At 44.7% G+C, this 24,463-nt stretch overlaps 1 long non-coding RNA gene and 1 pseudogene across 2 annotated transcripts; both read right to left on the bottom strand.

Moving 5' to 3' along the window:
* Positions 1–1,844: 1,844 nt before the first annotated feature.
* LOC311099953 (H(+)/Cl(-) exchange transporter 5-like) lies at positions 1,845–16,206 on the bottom strand (annotated as a pseudogene). The gene is made up of 13 exons (XR_014615728.1): positions 16,081–16,206; positions 15,505–15,657; positions 14,682–14,830; positions 12,115–12,214; positions 11,796–11,983; positions 11,585–11,707; positions 11,277–11,483; positions 6,101–6,181; positions 5,394–5,936; positions 5,102–5,288; positions 4,514–4,912; positions 3,998–4,214; positions 1,845–3,738 (listed from the first exon to the last, which is right to left on the bottom strand). The product of XR_014615728.1 is annotated as a H(+)/Cl(-) exchange transporter 5-like (transcript).
* Positions 16,207–21,937: 5,731 nt separating this feature from the next.
* LOC311099983 lies at positions 21,938–23,272 on the bottom strand. The gene is made up of 2 exons (XR_014609773.1): positions 22,752–23,272; positions 21,938–22,412 (listed from the first exon to the last, which is right to left on the bottom strand). It is a non-coding gene; the product is annotated as an uncharacterized lncRNA (long non-coding RNA).
* Between the last annotated feature and the right edge of the window lie 1,191 nt (positions 23,273–24,463).

The following is a 24,463-nucleotide window of genomic DNA, read 5'->3' as shown; positions in this document are numbered from 1 at the left end:
ATCAAGTGTTCATCTATCACTGATCAGAAACATTTAGCATGCAATAATGGAGCCTAAATCAAGTGTTCATCTATCACTGATCAGAAACATTTAGCATGCAATAATGGAGCCTAAATCAAGTGTTCATCTATCACTGATCAGAAACATTTAGCATGCAATAATGGAGCCTAAATCAAGTGTTCATCTATCACTGATCAGAAACATTTAGCATGCAATAATGGAGCCTAAATCAAGTGTTCATCTATCACTGATCAGAAACATTTAACATGCAATAATGGAGCCTAAATCAAGTGTTCATCTATCACTGATCAGAAATATTTAGCATGCAATAATGGAGCCTAATTTTACTCGATTGCATATAGGCAACTCCAAAAGCCTGCGGAAGTTGTGAAACATGAACACAAGACTCTTTTGAAACTTTGGATTGCTATTATTTTCTATCGATATCATGATGAAGATACTCTCAATGTAAGACCCTACGTCTGCTCCCTAACAAAGCGGAGTGAGGGTCAGAAAGAGATGAAACGTGGATAAAAAAAGCATTGTCTTGCCTTGGGCAAGAAATATCACTTTTTTAATATGACAGCGGTTCGCACGTTGTGTGGGAAAAATATTATTTGTATTTTATTCTGTTATATTTCATTATATTCTTAGCCTACTATAAAATATATGTGTGTTGACTGTGATCAGGGTAGACTAAGTGTGTCTTGGCACTGGCCTCCCGAGTGGCGCAGTGGTCTAAGGCACTGCATTGCAGTGCTAGCTGTGCCACTAGAGATCCTGGTTCGAATCCAGGCTCTGTCGTAGCCGGCCGTGACCGGGAGACCCATGGGGTGGTGCACAATTCGTCCAGGGTAGGGAAGGGAATGGCTGGCAGGGATGTAGCTCAGTTGGTAGAGCATGGCGTTTGCAGCGCCAGGGTTGTGGGTTCGATTCCCACGGGGGGTATAAAAAATAATGTATGCACTCACTAACTGTAAGTTGCTCTGGATAAGAGCATCTGCTAAATGACTAAAATGTAATGAACAAAATTACTATTGATTTCATGTGCATGGCACAGCCATGTGGTCTATAGACTGCACAGACCAGTCACATAATTAAACTCAAAATATGGCATTCTATTATTTTGAAAATACATTTAATTAGTCTTATGTTTCTTAGGACCTGGCTAAAAATGAATTAATAATGGATTTATTTGTGATGGTGTAGCCTATATTCAATGGATTTATTAAAATACTTTAGATGTCCACCCACATTGGCCCACATCTACTCCCACTCCTAAACTTGCCGGCATGTGCCCAGGCGATATTAAAGGCTTATCTCAGCAAGAATGTGGTAAAAATGAGACTGTTTGAATTGGGATATAAAAAACATTGCCTGTTTTATTTTTACAGGCAACATACCTGGAAAAAAAAACATACCAAGTATGTAAGGGATATTAAGTATTGTCAGAGCCAAGTTTGAACTTCCTGTTAAGCACTGTTCAGGGCCACATCCTAATGGACGATGTGCAATGTGTTATTGGTTTAATTGTTTGGGTTTGACGTACAAATGTTTGCAATGTCTAAAAGAGTGACTCTTTGACTGTGTATTTGACTATTGTTTGAAACTATAAACATTGACTGTCTAGACATCTTCCTGTCACTTTCTCATGAAAGACATGATGGGCCACCCACCCAGACCATTCACACACAGACCACATCCCTCAGCCGTGAGTCATAATGGTTAGATCCTCAGGGAGGGATTCAATGGGTTCATGATGTTGGAATGAGAATGACTCCAAACTTGTGTGTATAGTACTTATTGGTGAGTAACTGGGCACAATGAGCACACATTTTCTCACGTGAAGGTTAACGTTGTTTTAATTCATAGCAAATATGAAATGAATCTCAGTTGCACGTTTACATAAGATGGTAGTGATACAAACCCATTGCAGTTAGCATAAATACAAATACAAATAACATAGACATATGGTTTGATGATGTTACATATGATTACTGTAGCTGCATCTCCAAAAACAACTGATAAGTATTTTTAAATGGAGTGCTTTTATGTGATAATGTGTTTAGCTCTATGAGACCCCAAAGTATTTTACTGATGTAATGAACTACGGTATACAATACAAAAAGGGTCAGACTTGGTTGAAGTCACACTTGTCCTTAAAAGGTACAGGAATACATTAATCTAGTTTAAGAACGTCCACCATCAACCTCCCAGGGTATCTGCTCTAGGTAAAAGTGAGATTTGAGGTCCCTCAGCTTAGTTAATGTGTAAGAGACAGTATGCTACGTTTCAATTACTCATTCTTAGTGTGGACTTTGATGTTGTAGGGAGGGTAAGACATGAGGGTCTCGTGAGACAGCATGAGGTAAAAGGGAGAAGAGATCCAGAGTTCTTTACTAGACTGTTGACAGGCCAGTCCTGTCTCCAGATCGCCTGCCCCTGCCTTGGCCTTAGCCAGCAGGTAGGAAGGGCATGCAGATCCATAGACATTGCGAGAGGAGAGGTAAGAGCTGGAGGACGAAAAGAGATTTGACACACTGGAGACCTCTCGCTCGATCATCCCTCACCTCATCCAATATTACTCTTCTCTACGACCTCATACTCCGACTACCCGGCACACTACTGAGGACTCTGTAGTGTGCCGGATAAAGTGACCCATAAACTTATACAATACGTAACATTAACTGAAAAGGTACATTCATATTTAATTATTTTCCACTGTTGAGTGTTTGTTGCTGATAACCTGGTCCTAAAATGTAGTAATGTGACCGTAAACCACATCTAGGTAGTGCACATTAGTACCTCCCTGTGGTCAAAATGAACCACAGCATGCTAGTTTCAGAGGAGGGTTATTTTATGCAGCTTATTTTATCCTGGTGAATAATGAATAAGAAATCCATGCTGTTTTACAGTGTCCCTGTACGAAGAGGACATCATCTCCAGGTCTGTGTTAAAACCACAACCAATTACATGACAAAAACGCAATGAGGAATATGACATTACCAAGGAGAGAAACACTTTTCTCTATAGCTATAATGCCATATAAAATACATTTAGTCTTGACAGCCATATGCAAGTGCTCATTCATGACAAATATTTCAGGCAGACTTCACAATTTCAGCTGAGAATTTCTTCATGATACTTTGATAGGTGGAGGCTGATCATTTTCACTCCTCGCTTAGTGATTGTATGGGTTAAGATGTCTTTGTGGAGGAGGGAAGGTGGAGTATGTCTTGGCAGTGGTGTGGTTTAAATCTCAGACTCGTCTCTGCTGATTTACAATCCTTGGTCTCTCCAGAGACACATGCCACACCCAGCATGCCTACTCTCATCTGTCAACTGAAGAGGAAGACCACTCCTGCCAATAGAGCCAAGAAAAACATATTCTCCCAGTTACTGACGCTCATTTAACAAGTCATACAGTTTTTCAAAATCCAACTCATCATTTGGGCCAATCCTGGAAAGCCAGCTTGCTGTTGAAGAACAACGAATCCTCTACCTCTCCAGTTCTAATGGAGTGGCCAGCTGTCACTGCAAGGAGGAATCCACTAGACATGAACATAGTGCAATGGAGACAGGCCTGGGTAAAAGCTGTGGTTCCACAGTGATGTCTGGCCTAAAGTGCTACAGCTGGTACTATAGCATCAGTTGAAGAGGATAGAGTCTGGGTCCCGGTTGGCGATCTGAGCCACGTGCTTCAGAATGTCCTTCTTTGTGATAATACCCAGCAAGCGGCTGTAAAAAAAGAGAGGGACAAAATGTCAAAGAGGTCTGGACTTCTTACCATAATACAACACAACTTTAGGAAGGATTAAAAAAAAAAAAATGTATAAGCCAATTCAGAGACATATTTTTATAAAACCTGTTATCAATTTACAGTAATTTTTTTGTCTGTCTTGGGGGGCTGCTATGTTCTACTTATGAAATCAGTCCACTATAGATGTAAGTAGAGGTCCCTAATTACATAGCTAGTTCTCAGTAGCAGGTGTCTTACCCATTGTGTGTGATGAGGCACTGGCGCAGTCCCAGCTTCCTGAAGATGTCCACCACAATGTCCATGGCGGTGTGGTCTGTGACAGTGAAGGGACTAAGGTCCATGATGCCTCTGAGCTTCAGAGGAGGGGGGCTGTTGGGGGGCTGAGGGGGCGTGTACTCTGTAAAGAAGACCCTCGATGTGCTCACTATCCCATCCTGACGCTGTCTGGCATTATCTGAGAGGAGAGAGGGAGGGTTTACAGAGGGGTGGCAGAGAGACTGGAATTATCTGAGAGGAGAGGTTACTGAGGGGTGGCAGAGAAACTGGCATTATCTGAGAGGAGAGGGAGGGGTTACTGAGGGGTGGCAGTGGGATAAGACCAAATAAGAAACGACTTTGGGTCCTTGAAAAGCGCTATATAAATATCATGTATTATTATTAAGAATACATTACATTGTTTTGACAAAGGTGAAAGAGCATGTGGCTCAAAAGCCAGCACCTCAACACATGATAATGATGATCGGTCATCCCTACCTATGGAGATGGTGAGGTCCCTGCGCAGCACGAAGCCCACTAGGCGCTGGGACTCATGGGAGACCACCACAGGGAAGCCGCTGTAGGTGGTGTCAGTGATCATGGTCTCCACGTCCTCTACCGTCATGCCGTCCTGGGTCAGTACGGAGAGCGGCGGGTCACTGCGACGCGGCCGCATCACGTCCATGGCCAGGGTCTTATGGCTGAACTCCTCCTTGGCCTCCAGGAAGGGGTATCCGTTGAGACGGATGTGAGCTTCGTAGATCCCCTCACGCCCGATGGCGTCTGCCACCCACTTACTGGTCATGGCTGCGGCCATCAGGGGCACGATGTACTCCAGCCCTCCGGTCAGCTCGAACATGATGACCACCAGGGACACGGTCATACGGGTCACCCCACCTGTGGGCACAAAGCCAGTGGGGAGGGAGTGGGTGGCACAGAGAGAGGGGTGGAGGCACAAAACATGAGGCATACCCTCAAGACAACATTTAACCAGGAAAAGGGAGTTTAGAGTAAAGACAAAAACAAGTGAAGGAAAATCTCTTAAACATGCAAGGTGCCAACATACAGTACCCGTGCAGGCCTTACCTAAGCAGGCAGCAGCCCCCACCATGGCATAGAGGCCTGGGGTGATGCAGTCAGCACCAGGGGAGCACCAGCCCCTGAAGACCGCCCAGTCATGGTGGTAGTAGGCTAGCTGCTCCATGCCTATCCCCAGCAGCCTGCCTGCGATCGCCCCCACCGCCATACTGGGAATGAAAAGACCAGAGGGAACCTGGAGGAACGACACCGTTATATTAACACTCAAATCACAGGGAAGAGCACCAGTGAAATCTCTGGACAGATGTACCATATAGATATGCTGGAGGTTCTCCAGTACCTTCATGCCGAAGGTAACCACGGTGATGAGCATCTTAAAGACCAGGGCCAGGGACAGCTGCCACATGGCCGTGTAAACGTCATCTCCAGCCGGGCGGTCCGGTAGCTCGTTGCTGCTCTTGGTGACGTTGGCGTTGTCATAGTTACACAGCTTGGAGGAGTCCAGCAGGCCACAGTCGTTGAAGAGCTCAGAGATGAGCTCACTGGTGCTGGTGCGGGTGTAGCTGTTAGGGAAAGCCACCACCGCCGTCAGCGCTGTGACAACAAGCACCTCCAGGACCGGGTAGTGGCCCAGCCACGTGGTCTTACGCCTCCGGCACCACGCGATGTTGGCGCGGATGAAGAAGGCGCCCCAGATGCCCCCGAAGATGCCCAGAAGGATGAATGGTATGAGCTCCAGGAGGTGCCAGGGGGTGTGGAACTCCACATAGAACAGCACCAGGCGGCTGTTTCCAAATGGGTTGATGGAGCGGAGGGTGAAGGCTGCCACCAGCGCTGCGAAGAACGACCGCCACAGCGTCTTCAGAGGGAAGTAGTAGCTCACCTGACAGCACCATGAGGAGACGGACAGTTACACAGTGCTCTTAGTCAAATGTTTAACTTTGTCAACTTTATTACTTTCAAACGTTAACTTTAAGAGTGTTTCAACTTGACAGTCATAGAGCCCATAGATTTGCATAAGAAGAAGACAGCTAAGTCACTTGTTACCTCCTCCAGACTGAAGAGCACTCCTCCTATGGGGGCACCAAAAGCCACAGACACACCAACGGCAGCAGCAGCAGACAGAACCTGACACACAAACCACCAAGCAGAGGAAGGAAGAAGAAGGTGATCAATGTGTCAGTCCATTCATGCTTTACAACACAGCTCAGCAACACGGCTAAATAACAAATAATAATATGCTTGCTGATTCATGACTCAATGCAAAATATCTCTTTGTTGGAAAATAAATCTCAGGCACAACGTTTACAGAAGGAAGACAGAGTCACTACATGTTTGTGGCATTGTACTTCCATTAATAGCCATTGTGTGCCGGGTGTAGCACGAAGCTAGCTAGCTAGCCGTTCTTCAAAGTCAACACAGTGGCCATTGCTAGCTACCCAACACGACCAGCTAACTGTACGGTAGTAGCCAAATACAATATACTTGTCCTAGCTAGCCAACGTTTAATCATTGCTGCGTCATGAAAGGAACTTGACACAGACACAAATGATCTGTTTAGTGTGTTATCACACTATTGGTGGTTTGTTGTGACCAAGTGTTGGTGCTAAACGGTGTGTTATTGTTATTGGATGCTAGCTTGCTAGTTAGCTATGGTGTCATAGTTAGCTAGCTGAATAAAGTGGGTTGAGTCTATTCCTTTAAACATTGAACCGCTGTGGTTCACAACAATTCTGATTTCTAAAGGTGGAAGTTGGGAGAGTTTTTGTTCGGGTGGTTCAGTGAAACAATTTTAGTTTCTGAGGTAGAAGTTTTTGGTGAGGGAGGCCCTGCTCTCTCCTCTCCCAGATGCTTAGCTCATTTCATTCCGATCTCCTCTGCATTTTTGTAGCCATTTGCTACAGCCTGTCAACTATGCCTCTGCCTATCCCTGTTCTCTCCTCTCTGCACAGGCTACACAAACGCACCACACCGCGTGGCTGCTGCCTCTCTAACCTGGTGGTCCCTGCACGCACCCCACACCTGGAGTTCCAGGTCGCAGGCAGCCTCTGGAACTGCCGTTCTGCTGCCAACAAAGCTGACTTCATCCCAGCCTATGCCAACCTCCAGTCCCTCGACTTCCTGGCGCTGACGGAAACATGGATCACCACTGAAAATACTGCTACTCCTACTGCTCTCTCCTCGTCTGACCATGTGTTCTCGCATACCCCGAGAGCATCTGGTCAGAGGGGTGGTGGTACAGGAATCCTCATCTCTCCCAAGTGGACATTCTCAATTTTTCCCCTAACCCATCTGTCTATCTCCTCATTTGAATTCCATGCTGTCACAGTCACTAGCCCATTCTAGCTTAATATCCTTGTCATCTATCGCCCTCCAGGTTCCCTTGGAGAGTTCATCAATGAGCTTGACGCCTTGATAAGTTCCTTCCCTGAGGATGGCTCACCCCTCACAGTTTTGGGGGATTTCAACCACCCTATGTCCACATTTGACTCATTTCTCTCTGCCTCCTTCTTTCCACTCCTCTCCTCTTTTGACCTCACCCTCTCACCGTCCCCCCCTACTCACAAGGCAGGCAATACGCTTGACCTCATCTTCACTAGATGCTGCTCCTCTACTAATCTCACTGCAACTCCCCTCCATGTCTCCGACCACTACTTTGTTTCCTTTTCTCTCTCGCTCTCCTCCCACACTACTCACTCTGCCCCTACACAGATGGTAATGCGCCGCCGCAACCTTCGCTCTCTCTCTCCCACTACTCTCTCCTCTTCCATCCTATCATCTCTTCCCTCTGCTCAATCCTTCTCCCTCCAATCTCCTGATTCTGCCTCCTCAACCCTCCTCTCCTCCCTTTCTGCATCCTTTGACTCTCTGTGTCCCCTATCCTCCCGGCCGGCTCGGTCCTCCCCTCCAGCTCCGTGGCTTGATGACTCATTGCGAGCTCACAGAACAGAGCTCCGGGCAGCGGAGCGGAAATGGAAGAAAACTAAACTCCCTGCCGACCTGGCATCTTTTCACTCCCTCCTCTCTACATTTTCTTCATCTGTTTCTGCTGCTAAGGCCACCTTCTACCACTCTAAATTCCAAGCATCTGCCTCTAACCCTAGGAAGCTCTTTGCCACATTTTCCTCCCTCCTGAATCCTCCCCCCCTCCTCTCTCTCTGTGGATGACTTCGTCAACCACTTTGAAAAGAAGGTTGACGACATCCGATCCTCGTTTGTTAAGTCTAATGACACTGCTGGTCCTGCTCACACTGCCCTACCCTATGCTTTGACTTCTTTCTCCCCTCTCTCTCCAGATAAAATCCTGCGACTTGTGACTGCAGGCCGCCCAACAACCTGCCCGCTTGACCCCATCCCCTCCTCCCTTCTCCAGACCATCTCCGGTGACCTTCTCCCCTACCTCACCTCGCTGATCAACTCATCCTTGACCGCTGGCCATGTCCCTTCCGTCTTCAAGAGAGCGAGAGTTGCTCCCCTTCTCAAAAAACCAACACTCGACCCCACTGATGTCAACAACTACAGACCAGTATCCCTTCTTTCTTTTCTTTCCAAAACTATTGAGCGTGCCGTCTTTAGCCAACTCTCTTGCTATCTCTCTCAGAATGACCTTCTTGATCCAAACCAATCAGGTTTCAGGACTGGTCATTCAACTGAGACTGCTCTTCTCTGTGTCACGGAGACTCTCCGCACTGCTAAAGCTAACTCTCTCTCCTCTGCTCTTGTCCTTCTAGACCTGTCTGCTGCCTTTGATACTGTGAACCATCAGATCCTCCTCTCCACCCTCTCCGAGCTGGGCATCTCCGGCGCGGCTCACTCCTGGATTGCGTCCTACCTGACCGGTCGCTCCTACCAAGTGGCGTGGCGAGAAGCTGTCTCCGCACCCCGTGCTCTCACCACTGGTGTCCCCCAGGGCTCAGTTCTAGGCCCTCTCCTTTTCTCCCTATACACCAAGTCACTTGGCTCTGTCATATCCTCACATGGCCTTTCCTATCATTGCTACGCTGACGATACACAACTAATCTTCTCCTTTCCCCCTTCTGATAACCAGGTGGCGAATCGCATCTCTGCATGTCTGGCAGACATATCAGTATGGATGACGGATCACCACCTCAAGCTGAACCCTGGCAAGACGGAGCTGCTCTTCCTCCCGGGGAAGGACTGCCCGTTCCATGATCTCGCCATCACGGTTGACAACTCCGCTGTGTCCTCCTCCCAGAGTGCGAAGAGCCTAGGCGTGACCCTGGACAACACCCTGTCGTTCTCCGCCAACATCAAGGCGGTGACCCGATCCTGCAGGTTCATGCTCTACAACATTCGGAGAGTACGACCCTGCCTTACACAGGAAGCGGCACAGGTCCTAATCCAGGCACTTGTCATCTCCCGGCTGGACTACTGCAACTCGCTGTTGGCTGGCCTCCCTGCCTGTGCCATTAAACCCCTACAACTCATCCAGAATGCCGCAGCCCGTCTGGTGTTCAACCTTCCCAAGTTCTCTCACGTCACCCCCCTCCTCCGCACACTCCACTGGCTTCCAGTTGAAGCTCGCATCCGCTACAAGACCATGGTGCTTGCCTATGGAGCAGTGAGGGGAACGGCACCTCTGTACATTCAGGCTCTGATCAGTCCCTACACCCAAACGAGGGCATTGCGTTCATCCACCTCTGGCCTGCTGGCTCCCCTTCCTCTGCGGAAGCATAGTTCCCGCTCAGCCCAGTCAAAACTGTTCGCTGCTCTGGCACCCCAATGGTGGAACAAGCTCCCTCACGACGCCAGGACAGCGGAGTCACTCACCACCTTCCGGAGACATTTGAAACCCCACCTCTTTAAGGAATACCTGGGATAGGATAAAGTAATCCTTCTACCCCCCCCCCCCAAATTGTAAAGTGGTTATCCCACTGGCTATAGGGTGAACGCACCAATTTGTGAGTCGCTCTGGCTAAGAGCGTCTGCTAAATGACGTTAATGTGCCCTTGAGCAAGGCACTTAACCCTAATTGCTCCTGTAAGTCGCTCTGGATAAGAGCGTCTGCTAAATGACTAAAATGTAAATGTAAATGTAAATGTAAATTAATAGTATCTCACTGTAGCAGAGGAGCAAAAACATCGCCTTGGGGTATGTGTTTGTTGAAATCATAAAACCATGAGACCGGCTACAGGCTATTTATAGTTTAATGGGGTTTTCCTGCGCTGAATCGGACTTGACGCTCTCATTCTTTTGATACAGCTTGATTTCAGAGTCAATGCAAAACAACATCAGTGGTCCAATGTTTAGCAATTTGTGCCAGTTCCTTGAAACATACTTAAACGGTTAACCAGTATTGTATACATCCATTTAAAAAAGGGTTCAGATGTTTGTGAATAGCCCAGTGCAGTGTTCCTCACCAGGGTATAAAATTAACATCTGCCACCCACCACATGCAGGTAGATTTTAGGGGTAAGAACGTCTATTTCATCAGCCACGTTGGCGGGTGGTCAATTTGCAGGGCTCTAAAATGCGAGTGTTACATTCGCAAATAAAAATTGTCAAAAGTAAAGTATGAAAAATGCTGCAGTAGCTGTTTTCAAAGTATTTCTGCCGTTTAGTTTTATAGCTGCTAATCTCACAAAGAAATACAAATCTATATCCCACCACCCACAGCGACACTGCCTGGCAGGGGAGCTTTGTGCAATGTGCTGATATATTCATTTTTGGAGGCGTTGCTAACAGGCATAAAAGCTGGTCTAATTTACTCAAAAGTTTATAAAGTGAGACTTTGTCCTCCTGTTTCTTGGCTATTTACATTGTTTTGTTCACAAGGTCGGTTGTTTTTCAATGTTAGTTTGAGTCTGCTGCTTCAACTGATAGCGAAGATATGCTGTCTACTACTAGTAGGATCCAAAATCACACAGACACACGACTCAGTGGTCCTGTTACCACGGTAACCTCCCACCCTTGAAGGGGCAGCTGAACATTTAGTTTCATCTGATATTTTGGTTAAAAGACTCGGGTCACAAAAAAATGACATGCAATTGAGAAATAGATCACAATATATATCACAATACTTCTTACTAATACATTTCTTGTTTTAGAAACAGTAAGCATGGCCATCTTGTTTTTTTAGGTAATTATGGCGTTAAAATAAAAAGTTGTCTGGTAAAAAAATCTGAGTGGCTATTATATTTGTTCATCTACCTGCCACAGTGGCTGGTGGACCAAAAACTGCATTTTAGGCCCTGTTCCTCACCTCTCTGCGCTTGGCCTCATTCTTTCGGTACTTGGTGAAGAGGTGGCAGAGGATGTTGCCACAGCAGCAGGCCACGTGGACTAGGGGTCCCTCCTTCCCCAGGCTGAGCCCTGACGACACAGCCAGGACCAGGGTGATGGTCTTAATCACTAGGGTCCACTTCCCCAGGTACCCTCGGATGATGAAACCACTCAATATGGTTTTGATCTGGGAGAGAAAATAAATAGCATGGGAAAATAAACCACATACTTTGTCCTCATTCAAAAGAAGACATATCAAATAAGGGTAAAGGAATAATGTAGTCTTACCTCTGGGATTCCAGAGCCACAGGCATAGGGGGCGAAGGCCCTGACCAGTGTCACAGCCAGGAAGGAGAATAGTAGAGCCCAGCACACATACATTAGATAGTTCATAATGTACGCAAAGGGACCCTGCAGACAGACATTTCACAATCAGACTGGGACCAAAATAATCACATACAACAAACACAATGGGTCAAGTAATACTATTTTAGCACGCCTCTGTTCTGCCGATGATGAGCTCAGCCCAGCTTTTCCACTGTGGACACTTGTCCCTCTCTTGGAAGGTGGTCTCGTTGGAGGTCCAACAGCAGTGTTCATGGTTGAACCAGAACCCGTTCAGACAAACCCCTTCCTTCAGGTCTGTCATCCAGTGGGCTGATATGTCGATCCCACCTGCCAATGCACCTGGAATAGACCACAAGGTAAATTACTAACACAATCAATGGCTTCCAGGTGCGTTGCCGTGTGGGTCTTAGTAGAGGGAATCAAATGAAAAAGCATTTCTGTATCATAAATCTGTATCCATTTAGACTGACCTGACATGAGTCCAATCAGTAGCATGAGCAGCCATCCAGAGAAAGCATCACAGACACTGTTCACCAGTGCCCATGTGGACTCTTTGCTTTTACTGGTAATCTACACATCAGACAGGTGACATAAATATTATTGTTATAATACTATGATACTTTTGATTCAGACAGTAATGCCATGTAACACTTACAGTGCATTCGGAAAGTATTCAGACCCCTGGACTTTTTCCACATTTTGTGGAACAGCCTTATTCTAAAATGTATCAAATAAATGTTCCTCATCAATCTACACACAATACCCCATAATGACAAAGCGAAAAAACAGGTTTTGATTTTTTTTGCAAATGTAATAAAAATTAAAAACAGAAATACATTTACATCATTTAGCAGACACTCTTATCCAGAGCGACTTACAAATTGGTGCATTCAACTTATGATAGCCAGTGGGACAACCACTTTTTTTCTTCTTTTTTTAATTTATTTTTATGGGGGGGTAGAAGGATTACTTTATACTATTCCAGGTATTCCTTAAAAAGAGGTAGGGTTTCAAGTGTCTCCGGAAGGTGGTCAGTGACTCCGCTGTCCTGGCGTCGTGGGGGAGCTTGTTCCACCATTGGGGTGCCAGAGCAGCAAATAGCTTTGACTGGGCTGAGCGGGAACTGTGCTTCTGTAGAGGTAGGGGGGCTAGCAGGCCAGAGGTGGATGAACGTAGTGCCCTCGTTTGGGTGTAGGGTCTGATCAGAGCCTGAAGGTAAGGAGGTGCCATTCCCCTCACAGCTCTGTAGGCAAGCACCATGGTCTTGTAGTAGATGCGAGCCTCAACTGGAAGCCAGTGGAGTGTGCGGAGGAGCGGGGTGACATGAGAGAACTTGGGAAGGTCGAACACCAGACGGGCTGCGGCGTTCTGGATAAGTTGTAGGGGTTTAATGGCACAGGCAGGGAGCCCAGCCAACAGCGAGTTGCAGTAATCCAGACGGGAGATGACAAGTGCCTGGATTAGGACCTGTGCCGCTTTCTGTGTAAGGTAGGGTCGTACTCTGCGAATGTTGTAGAGCATGAACCTGCAGGATCGGGTCACCGTTTTGAGAACGACAAGGTGTAATTTACATAAGTATTCAGACCCTTTGCTATGAGACTCAAAATTGAGTTCAGGTGCATCCTGTTTCCATTGATCATCCTTGAGGTGTTTCTACAACTTGATTGGAGTCCAACTGTGGTAAATTCAATTGATTGGACATGATTTGGAAAGGCACACACCTGTCAATATAAGGTCCCACAGTTGACAGTGCATGTCAGAGCAAAAACCAAGCCATGAGGTCGAAAGAATTGTCCGTAGAGGTCCGAGACAGTATTGTGACGAGGCACAGATCTGGGTAAGGGCACCAAAAAATGTCTGCAGCATTGAAGGTCCCCAAGAACACAGGAGAAGGGCCTTGGTCAGGGAGGTGACCAAAAACCTGATGGTCACTCTGACAGAGCTCCAGAGTTCCTTTGTGGAGATGGGAGAACCTTCCAGAAGGACAACCATCTCTGCAGGACTCCACCAAGCAGGCCTTTGTGGTAGAGTGGCCAGACGGAAGCCACTCCTCAGTAAAAGGCACATGACAGCCCGCTTGGAGTTTGCCAAAAGGCACCTAAAGGACTTTCAGACCATGAGAAACAAGATTCTCTGTTCTGATTAAACCAAGATTGAACTCTTTGGCCTGAATTTCAAGCGTCACGTCTGGAGGAAACCTGGCACCATCCCTACGGTGAAGCATGGTGGTGGCAGCATCATGCAGTGGGGATGTTTTTTAGCGGCAGGGACTGGGAGACTAGTCAGGATTGAGGGAAAGATGAACGGAGCAAAGTACAGAGAGATCCTTGATGAAAACCTGCTCCAGAGCGCTCAGGACCTCAGACTGGGGTGAAGGTTCGCCTTCCAACAGCAGAATGACCCTAAGCACACAGCCAAGACAACGCAAGGGTGGCTTCGGGACAAGTCTCCGAATGTCCTTGAGTGGCCCAGCCAGTGCCCGGACTTGAACCCGATCGAACATCTCTGGAGAGACCTGAAAATAGCTGTGCAGCGACGCTCCCCATCCAACCTGACAGAGCTTGAGAGGATCTGCAGAGAAGAATGGGAGAAACTCCCCAAATACAGGTGTGCCAAGCTTGTAGCGTCATACCCAAGAAGACTCGAGACTGTAATCGCTGCTAAAGGTGCTTCAACAAAGTACTGAGTAAAGGTCTGAATACTTATGTAAATGTGATATTTCTGTTTTTTTAAATAAATTTGCAAAAATTTCTACAAACCTGTTTTTGCTTTGTCATTATGGGGTATTGTGTGTAGATTGATGAGGAAAAAATAACATTTTAATCCATTTTAGAATAAGGCTGGTAATGTAACAAATTGTGGAAAAAGTGAAGGGGTCTGAATACTTTCCAATGACACTGTGTTGCTACTACACCTAATAATGATGACAAGTACACATAGATACTGATCTGAAGCCTGTTTGAGACACGTGTTTTGTTCTGGGTTGGGAAGTGGGTTAAGACTAAGAGTTAAAAGGAAATAAATAGATGTGAGTCACCTCTCTGTGCCGGTCGCGGTCTTTGGACTTCTCCCGCACCCAGTCTATGGTGTTAAAGTCCTCATAGGTGCCCACCCCTGGCACAGGCTCATCCAGCAGGTCCATCAGTTTAGGAACCCCGTTTACCTCCTCCATACCTGGGTTATCCCCTGGAGGAGAAGGGAGGAAGTAGAGGTGAGGAATTGAAGAGAGATTCAAAAGGACAGAGGTAAACACATTCTAGAGCTGCCATTGCTTTAGGGGCAGTTTCCCAGACACAGATTAGGCTAAACCTAGTCCTCGACTAAAAATATATTTTTTATGGAGATGATCCATTGAGCTTGCTTTTTAGTCCAAGACTAGGCTTAATCTGTGTCTGGGAAACTACCCCTTAGTGTTTATCTAATAACAAAGGTTTTACTTACATATCAATGACACATACTTAAAGGGAACAATGTGTTACAGACAACATTCCTGGAAAATATTGATGAAAAACAAAGTGGCACCTCACTGAGTGTGAGGTTTGGGATGTGATCAAGTCAGAATGGTGTAGGCCTAATAACTGCATATTCCAAATGAAATTGGTGTCAAATTAAACCAAATCAAAACAAAGTCAGGAAGAAATGCAAAGAGGACTTTGGTCTCACTGATATTAAATCCCAGCAATGTAGGCTGGCCCAGCTTCATGTGTTACCTTTTAGTCAAAACTAACAATAGACATTTGATCAGTCAAAACACCTATCAAAACAAGACACACATTAACAAATCCATGACTTATTGTGTGTGTGTGTGTGTGTGTGTGTAAACACTACAACAGAGACAGACACATGGGCCTTGGTCTTACCAGAACCATAGTCTCGGTCCAAGGGTGGTACATCCTCCGTGTTAGAGAAGTCTAATGTCGCCCCTGCTATCTCCACCATGTCCTCGTCACTTGTGCTACTTCGTATGCTATTGAAGCTATCGTTGCAATATCTGGTGTTATCCATCGACAATCCTGAAGGAACACACACAGAAAAGCAAATAGTTCAAAACAAAGGAATCTTCCACCTAACTGGATAGCTACGCTAACATTCTCGGGGCCCTAGCTATGTGAGCGAACGTTACTTAGCTAATAAATAGGACTAACGTTGGCTAATTAGCTAGCTCTGTCTTAAAATGTGTTATCATGTTCGACTGGCTGTTGTGGTTAGCTAGCTACGGACTGACATCGACAATATTGCCCCCAACCAAGGAAGCTAACGCGTTAGTTATCCAACGTTAGTTAACTTACTAGCTAGCAAGTTAGCACAATAGAGCAGCAGCCACACACACTCACATAACACTTGCAATCAAGATTAACATTAGCCAGAGAAAACCGAGGTTCCCGTGCAAGCACATATCGACATCGTAATAATATAAACGTCGTTATCGTTATTACTTTGTCGGATGAACGTAAACGGAGAACTCTGCTGTTGTTGTTGTAATGTTGTTGTTGTCCGATCCGATACGAATTCCAACAACTTCCTGTTGCGACAGGCATTGAGAGCTGATCACAGATGATCATCTTCTTCTTCCTAAAAATAAATAAATAAATAAAAGAGCCCTACTACCTTCCAACAAACCCTCCCCATCCCTCCAAACCCTTCATATCCACCCAACCAACCAGATGCTAATAAAATAAAATGTTTTATTTGTCACATGCGCAGAATACAACAGGTGTAGACTTTTACCGTGAAACGCTTGCTTACGAGCCCTTCCCAACAATGCAGAATTAATTAATGAAACTAAAAATCGTAACACAAGAGGAATAAAATACACAAGAATGAATATACATCGCGGGAGTATGAGGTAATTGTGGTAGATGAAGGCAGGGTAAAGTGACAAGGCATCAGATAGATACTAATAAGAGTAAGAATAAAGAACAGAGTAGCAGCAGCAATGATGATTGTGAAAGTGTGTGTGTGTGTGTGTAAATGTATGTGATTTTGTGTGTCAGTGTAGTGTGTGTGAGTGAGTGTGTAGGCGTATACAGTGTGTATATATAGTCTTGTAAGTGTGCATAGAGTCAGATAGACCAGGCAACCATTTAATTTACTATTTAGTAGTCTTATGGCTAATTAGCAGTCTCGTTGCTTGGAGGTAGAAGCTGTCTTGGAGCCTGTTGGTCCGAGAGCCGATGCTCCGGTACCATTTGCCGGATGGTAGAAGATTGAACAGTCTATGGCTTGGGTGGCTGAAGTCTTTGGTAATTTTTCGGGCCTTACTCTGAACTGCCGGATCTAGAGGTCCTGAATGGCAGGGAGCTCAGCCCCAGTGATGTACTGGGTCGCCTGCACCACCCTCTGTAGTGCTTTGCGGTCGAGGCAGTGGCGGCTCCTGAAAAAATTCTCAGGAGGGGCAATTTTTCTGATGATTTAGGTGACCTACACACATTTTAAAAAAGATATGTCCAGCAACAACATGAAGACAGGGGCAGCATATAAGTCAATACCAGAAGCATTTATTGACTGATGTGGGGAGATGGATTCCAGTTTCTGTGACAGATTATAAATAATCTCTGATGCCTTTGTTATATTAGCTTTTGGTTGAATGTACTGTCGTAGTAAATATATAATGTTATAGCTTGGTCTGACTAAAATCTTGTGCATGACCCATTTTGTGTTGGGCGTTTGTTTTCAATCAATGCTGTTCCTATCCTATAACAATGGACAAAAGAGTCCTATCTTGTCAGCCTTGTCAGCAGGTGGCCAAGGACAACACCCACGCCATAGGTCTCTCAGTTCTTCCAACTCACGAGTTCTTGCTCTGAGGACACACACACACACACACACACATCATCACTGATAACACACACACACACACACACATCATCACTGTTAAACACACACACACACACACACATCATCACTGTTAAACACACACACACACACACAAATCCCCTCTCTTTAGGCTGAACATTTGAAGACAGAGAACCCGACTCAGAGCCAATGCAACAGTGGAGGGGACCTCGCCCAACTCATCAGGACCAATCAGAAGATCAGAACTACTAGATTCAACCTACATCATTTATTGTATAAAATGTCAGCACACAATGTTTTCGGGGCTCTCTTCAGATAGCTCCCTAAGAGTTTGACGAACGAGTCCGTGCACGCGATTCCAGATATCTTTACCTCTGAATAAACTGCCTTTATTATACCATATCCACCCTGTCCAAAGTCTCTACTTGGTCTCAGTTCTCCAGTAAACTTGTGATTATCAACAGTACACAACGGTAACAAACAATTGGGGGAACTCACGGGGCAGATAGTAAGGTCGCAGTGACACAGAAAGCAGTTCAATGTCGGGGCTCGGGGGTACAGAGTCGCTCTCTTACCAGGATCGATTTTCCCTGTGACTGTCAGATCGAGGTCCGCTCCGACCAGGGTGAAGCCGGCCGGCTCCACTTCTCTGTCCGGGACTCTGTCATCCAGCCAAGTCTTCCAGCTGTATTGGATTCCGCTGCCAGCAACGTTTTCATTATTTAGTCCGTTCGTAGCGGGTATGTACACGATCAACAAGATCAGTCCAAAACCCACCACTGGAAATCCATGGTTGGCAGAATGTTTGTAAACTAAGTGTACAAATTAAAAACATAAAATAACGCCACTAAGTGTACAAATTAAAAACATAAAATAACGCCACATTGCAGGTCGCAACAGAGACGCTGCTAGCCGCTATTTGCTTAGTTACGTTCATGGTTACGTCACGTATGACGAAAGCGCGTAAGTGCAAGCCCACAGACACCCATAGAGAATGTATTGAAAGCTTTGAAATTTGAAAAAAATAGATTTTACATGACAGGCTATGAGAGACTTCTGGGCGATTTTCAACCTGACTGAAATCGCCCAAAAACGGGCGGGGCCATTTGAAGCACGACTTTAGCCTGATTTGACATTTAGTGGCAGTCAGATCAGATTACAACACTGATAACTACTGTTGCCGTGATATAATTGATTAGAAAAAAAATCCCTTCCTTTTCCCGTTTGGCAGTGCGTCGCCCATATCGCCCTATTGAACAGGCCGTCCCTGGGTCGAGGGCTGTGCATTTGCCATACCAAACGGTGATGCAGCTAGTCAAGATGCTCTCGATGGTGCAGCTGTAGAACTTTTTGAGGATCCGAGGGCTCCCCATGCCAAATCTTTTCAGGCTTCCTTTATTGAGGAAAAGTGTACTTACTATGCCTGTGATATGTGGTTGTCCCACCTAGCTATCTTAAAATGAATGCACAAACTGTAAGTCGCTCTGGATAAGAGCGTCTGCTAAATGACAAAAATGTAAAGAACTTGAACCCCTCTCCTGCTCCACTACAGCCCTGTCGATGTGGATGGGGGCGTGCTCTCCCCTCTGTCTCCTGTATTCCACAATCAGCTCCTTGGTCTTACTGACGTTGAGGGAGAGGCTGTTGTCCTGGCACCACACTGCCAAGTCTCTGACCTCCTCTGTGTAGGCTGTCTCATCGCCGTCGGTGATCAGGCCTACCACCGTCATCAGCAAACTTGATGATGGTGTTGGAGTCGTGAGTGGCCACTTAGTCTTGGGTGAACAGGGAATCCAGGAGGGGACTGAGCATGCACCCCTGAGGGACTAAACCCTCAACACCTGGGGCCGGCCAGTCAGGAAGTCCAGGATCCAGTTGCATAGGGAGGTGTTCAGTCCAAGGGTCCCGAGCTTGGTGATGATCTTGGAGGTGACTACGATGTTGAATGCTGAGCTGTAGTCTATGAACAGCATTCTCACATAGTTATTTGCCCTTTTGTCCAGGTAGGAGAGGGCAGTGTGAAGTGGAATTGAGGTTGTGTCATCTGTGGATCTGTTGGGGCAGTATGTGAATTGGAGTGGGTCCAGGATGTCTGGGATGATGGTGTTGATGTGTGTCATGACCAGCCTTTCAAAGTGCTTCATAATTACAGATGTGAGTGCTACGGGGCGGTAGTCATTTAGGCAGGTTACCTTGGAGTGAACAGGGACAATGGTGTTCAGCTTGAAACATGTTGGGATTACAGACTGGGAAGGGAGCAATTGAAAATGTCAGTGAAGACAGTTGCCAGCTGGTCTGCGTAATGCTGATCAGTTTATTGGTGATCGATTATTCCTTTATTTTCCCAAAGACTCTGGTCAGTAATTTGGTAACCCGTCAAAATGGAACGGAATAGTTTTAAAATTACTATTGAACCCATCAGTGTAGCAAACAAGGATGTTAAAATATTGACATTTGTTCAGTGTTTCCAGCAGACATGGAGGTGTAGCTAAATTAGACAAGGCTACCCTCTGGTGGCTATCACATACTACTGTATATGCCTCGTCCCCAAACAGGCATGTTTGAAAACTGGGTTATAATGGAATTGTCCATGAATGCAGAAGACAGTGTGTCAAATTACAGTCTCAAAAAAGTTCAGCAATGGCAGTAATTATTTGGGTATGTGTTCACTATTGAAATCAAGCATTATTTCTTCAAACATGCACTCTCAGCAAGCATAGAGGGTTCAATGACCCCTCAAAATCCACAACCTATTTTTAGAGTCGTTGTTTGCTAGAACAGAAACACTGAACAGACAATGGTGAGAGTTATTATCCTAGTGTACCCTATTTCTCAGCAGAACAAATCAGACTTTGTCCACAGTGCATCTGTTGCCTAGTGACCTATCTTAAATAATCTCTCCACACCTCGATCAACACTTGCGCCCCCCCCCCCCCCCCCCAAATAGCAAAATTATCCTTGGTATGACCTTAAAACAATTCTATACAGCTTAGTAGTACCCCCTGGCTTAGACTATGGCTAAGACTTTTATGGGTTTTTAAGAAGGCATGGGTAAGGCCAAAATGTCACATATTTCCCAAATGTTATTAGTTATTTCTCAATAATCATTTTGGATACAGATTTCAAAGGTATGCCAAACATCCTTCCCCAAAATATCCTTTCTGTGGATTTAATTTCAGGAAGATCCAAAACATCATACTATAAATATCTTTGGGCCATTCTGGTGTGTGTTAAATGCCCTCATGGCACGTGGGCTGGCGTAAGCGAGGGCTCAATGTGCATGTACTTTTCAGTGCACTTTGTCAGCCTCAATGGTTTCACTCTTTATCTTGCAATTTGATGTCAGACAGCCAAGACTTGCAAACAAACAGTGAAGTGCTAGTAAAGGTCACACCCCATGGTCCCATAGAGATGACAGAGGCCTTGACTGCTATATCTCACATGCTATAGGATGGGTCAACCCTGAGTGGCGCAGCGGTCTAAGGCACTGCATCTCAGTGCTAGAGGCGTCACTACAGACCCTGGTTCGATTCCAGGCTGTATCACAACCCAGTCCCAAAGGGTTTGGCCGGGGTAGGCCGTCATTGTAAATAAGAATTTGTTCTTAACTGACTTGCCTAGTTAAATAAAGGTTACAAATAAATTAAAGGGATAGTTCAAGATTTTGGCAATGAAGCCCTTTTTTCCTCTACTTACCAGAGTCAGATTAATTTATGGATACCATTTTTATGTCTCTGTGTGCAATTTGAAGGAAGTCGAAGGTCGTTTCTGGAGCCATTGCTAACTAGTGTTAGTGCAATGACTGGAAGTCTACAGGAACAGCTAGCATGCAACTAGACCACGTGTCAAACTCATTCCACAGAGGGCCGAGTGTGTGCAGGTTTCTGCTCCACTCTTATACTTGATGGATGAATTAAGGTCTCTAATTAGTAAGGAACTCCCCTCACCTGGTTGTCTAGGTCTTAATTGAAAGGAAAAAACAAAAACCTGCAGACACTCGGCCCTCCGTGGAATGAGTTTGACACCCCTGAACTAGACAGACAACTAGACTGCTTCTTCTTTAGCATCAGAATGGTCACTCTGCCTTGCTATCCACAAGAAACTGAAAGAATCCAAAAAAGATTGTTGCTCTGCCTTGCATCATCTGAAAATTGAGTAATATACAGTGAAAGTTTACCCAATCAATATTGGAATAGAAGATAGCAAACTCTCCAGGTTAGATAGATAAGAGTTGTGGAGAGAACCATTTCGAAATACTGACCGTGGGATGACTTAGGTGTGATGTTGCATACAGAGCAAAGAACTAACCAAAGATCATCCACAGAGGGCAAACTTCAAGCTCAGTGGTTATGTGTAATCCACACCTGATTGTTGATCTTGCATGCGGTAGTATCTTGGACATGTGACAGTTTTAAGTGATATCCAACTATCTCCTTGAATGTAACAGGATGCTGTGCATTTCAAAGCTATCCTACCAATGCAGAACAAAGACCAGGATAAAAATATTTTTTCATTTTTTATTAATGAATAACATAAACAACAGAATTTTGAAGGTTCAATATCCAGGTCCAGCGTTTGTAAACTCTAAAACTCTATAACATATAATGTAAAATAATGTGTATGTTAGTCCCCTTGTGTGAGCTTGTTTTATGACTAGTGTCTGGTTCCAATGTATGAAAGAGAGGAACATTTTGTCCAGACATTGAGAACATCGTGCTTTCACCGTTGTGACCTCTTTTTTTTTTACCAAGTTTTGTAATTTTGTATACATTATTCATTTAAATGTATAAGTTTATAAAACATGTACCCATAGGCTGCCACTCAAAAGGAAAATAACAGTAAGAAATACATACATAGTTTAAGGAAAAAAAACAAAAGTGGACCTCCACCCCCAACCTCCAATACCCATTACCTCAAACCCCCTCCCGGTGACCAGAGAAAACCCTCCCCATACCACATCTTCCCCGTGGGCCTGAAAGCAAAAGAAAGTAAAAAAAGATTTAAATAGGTATTTACATTTTCGTAATTTAGCAGACGCTCTTATCCAGAGCGACTTACAAATTGGTGTGTATATATAGTGCATTCAGAAAGTATTCAGATCCCTTCACTTTTTCCACATTTTGTTACGTTACAGCCTTGTACTAAAATTGATAAAATAGTTTTTTTCCTCATCAATCTACACACAATACCCCATAATGACAAAGCAAAACACAGGTTTTTAGAAATGTTTCCAAATGTGTTAAAAATAAAAAGCTGAAATATCAATTTACATAAGTATTCAGTCCCTTTACTCAGTACTATGTTGAAGCACCTTTGGCAGCGATTAAAGCCTCGAGTCTTCTTGGGTATGACGCTACAAGCTTGGTACACCTGTATTTGGGAAGTTTCTCCCATTCCTCTCTGTTTTGGCTGTGTGCTTAGGGTTGCTGTCCTGTTGGAAAGTGAACTTTCGCCCCAGTCTGAGGTCCTGAGCGCTCTGGAGCAGGTTTTCATCAAGGATCTCTCTGTACTTTGCTCCGTTCATCTTTGCCTCGATCCTGACAAGTCTCCCAGTCCATGCCGCTGAAAAACATCCCCAATCAAGTTGTAGAAACATCTCAAGGATCATCAAGGGAAACAGGATGCACCTGAGCTCAATTTCGAGTCTCATAGCAAAGGGTCTGAATACTTATGTAAATAAGGTATTTCTTTCTTTATAGATTTTTTTTTGGCAAAAGTTTCTAAAAGTCTGTTTTCGCTTTGTCATTCTGGGGTATTGTGTGTAGATTACAAAACATATATATATTCAATCCATTTTAGAATAAAGCTGTAAGGTAACAAAATGTGGAAAAAGTCAAGGGGTCTGAATACTTTCTGAAGGCACTGTATATATATGTGTATATATATATATATATATATATATATATATATACACATATATATACAGTGCCTTCAGTACCAGTCAAAATATATACAGTACCAGTCAAAAGTTTGGACACACCTACTCATTCCATGGTTTTTCTTTATTTTTTACTATTTTATACATTGTAGAATAATAATGAAGACATCAAAACCATTAAATAACAGATATGGAATCATGTAGTAACCAAAAAAGTGTTAAACAAATCAAAATATATTTTATATTTGAGATTCTTCAAAGTAGCCACCCTTTGCCTTGATGACAGCTTTGCACGCTCTTGGCATTTTCTCAACCAGCTTCACCTGGAATGCTTTCTTGAAGGCGTTCCCACATATGCTGAGCAACCCCTTTGTTATGGCAATCCTAAATAAATTCAGGAGTAAAAATGTGCAAGTCACATAAAAAGTTGCATGGACATAATAGTGTTTAACATGATGTTTGAATGACTACCTCATCTCTGTACCCCACACATACAATTATCTGTAAGGTCCCTCAGTCGAGCAGTGAATTTCAAACACAGATTCAACCACAAAGACCAGGGAAGCTTTCCAATGCCTTGCGAAGAAGGGCACTATTTGTAGATGTAAAAAAAATCTGACATTGAATATCCCTTTTGGATGGTGTATCAATACACCCAGTCACTACAAAGATACAGGTGTCCTTCCTAACTCAGTTGCCGGAGAGAAAGGACACTGAGGAAGGATCAACAACATTGTAGTTACTCCACAATACCAACCTAAATGACAGAGTGGAAAGAAGGAAGCCTGGACAGAATACAAATATTCCAAAACATGCATCCTGTTTGCAATGAGGCACTAAAGTAAAACTGCAAAAATGTGGCAAAGAAATACAAAGCATGATGTTTGGGGCAAATCCAACACACAACACATCACTGAGTACCACTCTTCATATGGTTTCAAGCATATGCATGGTGGTGCATGATTCAAGCATGGTGGTGGCTGCATCATGTTATGGGTATGCTTGTCATCGACAAGGACTAGGACGTTTTTTATGATAAAAATAAATGGAATAGAGCTAAGCACAGGCAAAATCCTAGAGGGAACCTGGTTCAGTATACTTTCCAACAGACACTGGGAGAGAAATTCTCCTTTCAGCAGGACAAT

The sequence above is a fragment of the Coregonus lavaretus genome, assembly GCF_964263955.1.
Source record: "Coregonus lavaretus genome assembly, chromosome: 24".
Lineage (NCBI taxonomy): Eukaryota > Metazoa > Chordata > Actinopteri > Salmoniformes > Salmonidae > Coregonus > Coregonus lavaretus.
This window is presented reverse-complemented; position numbering and strand designations above follow the sequence as displayed.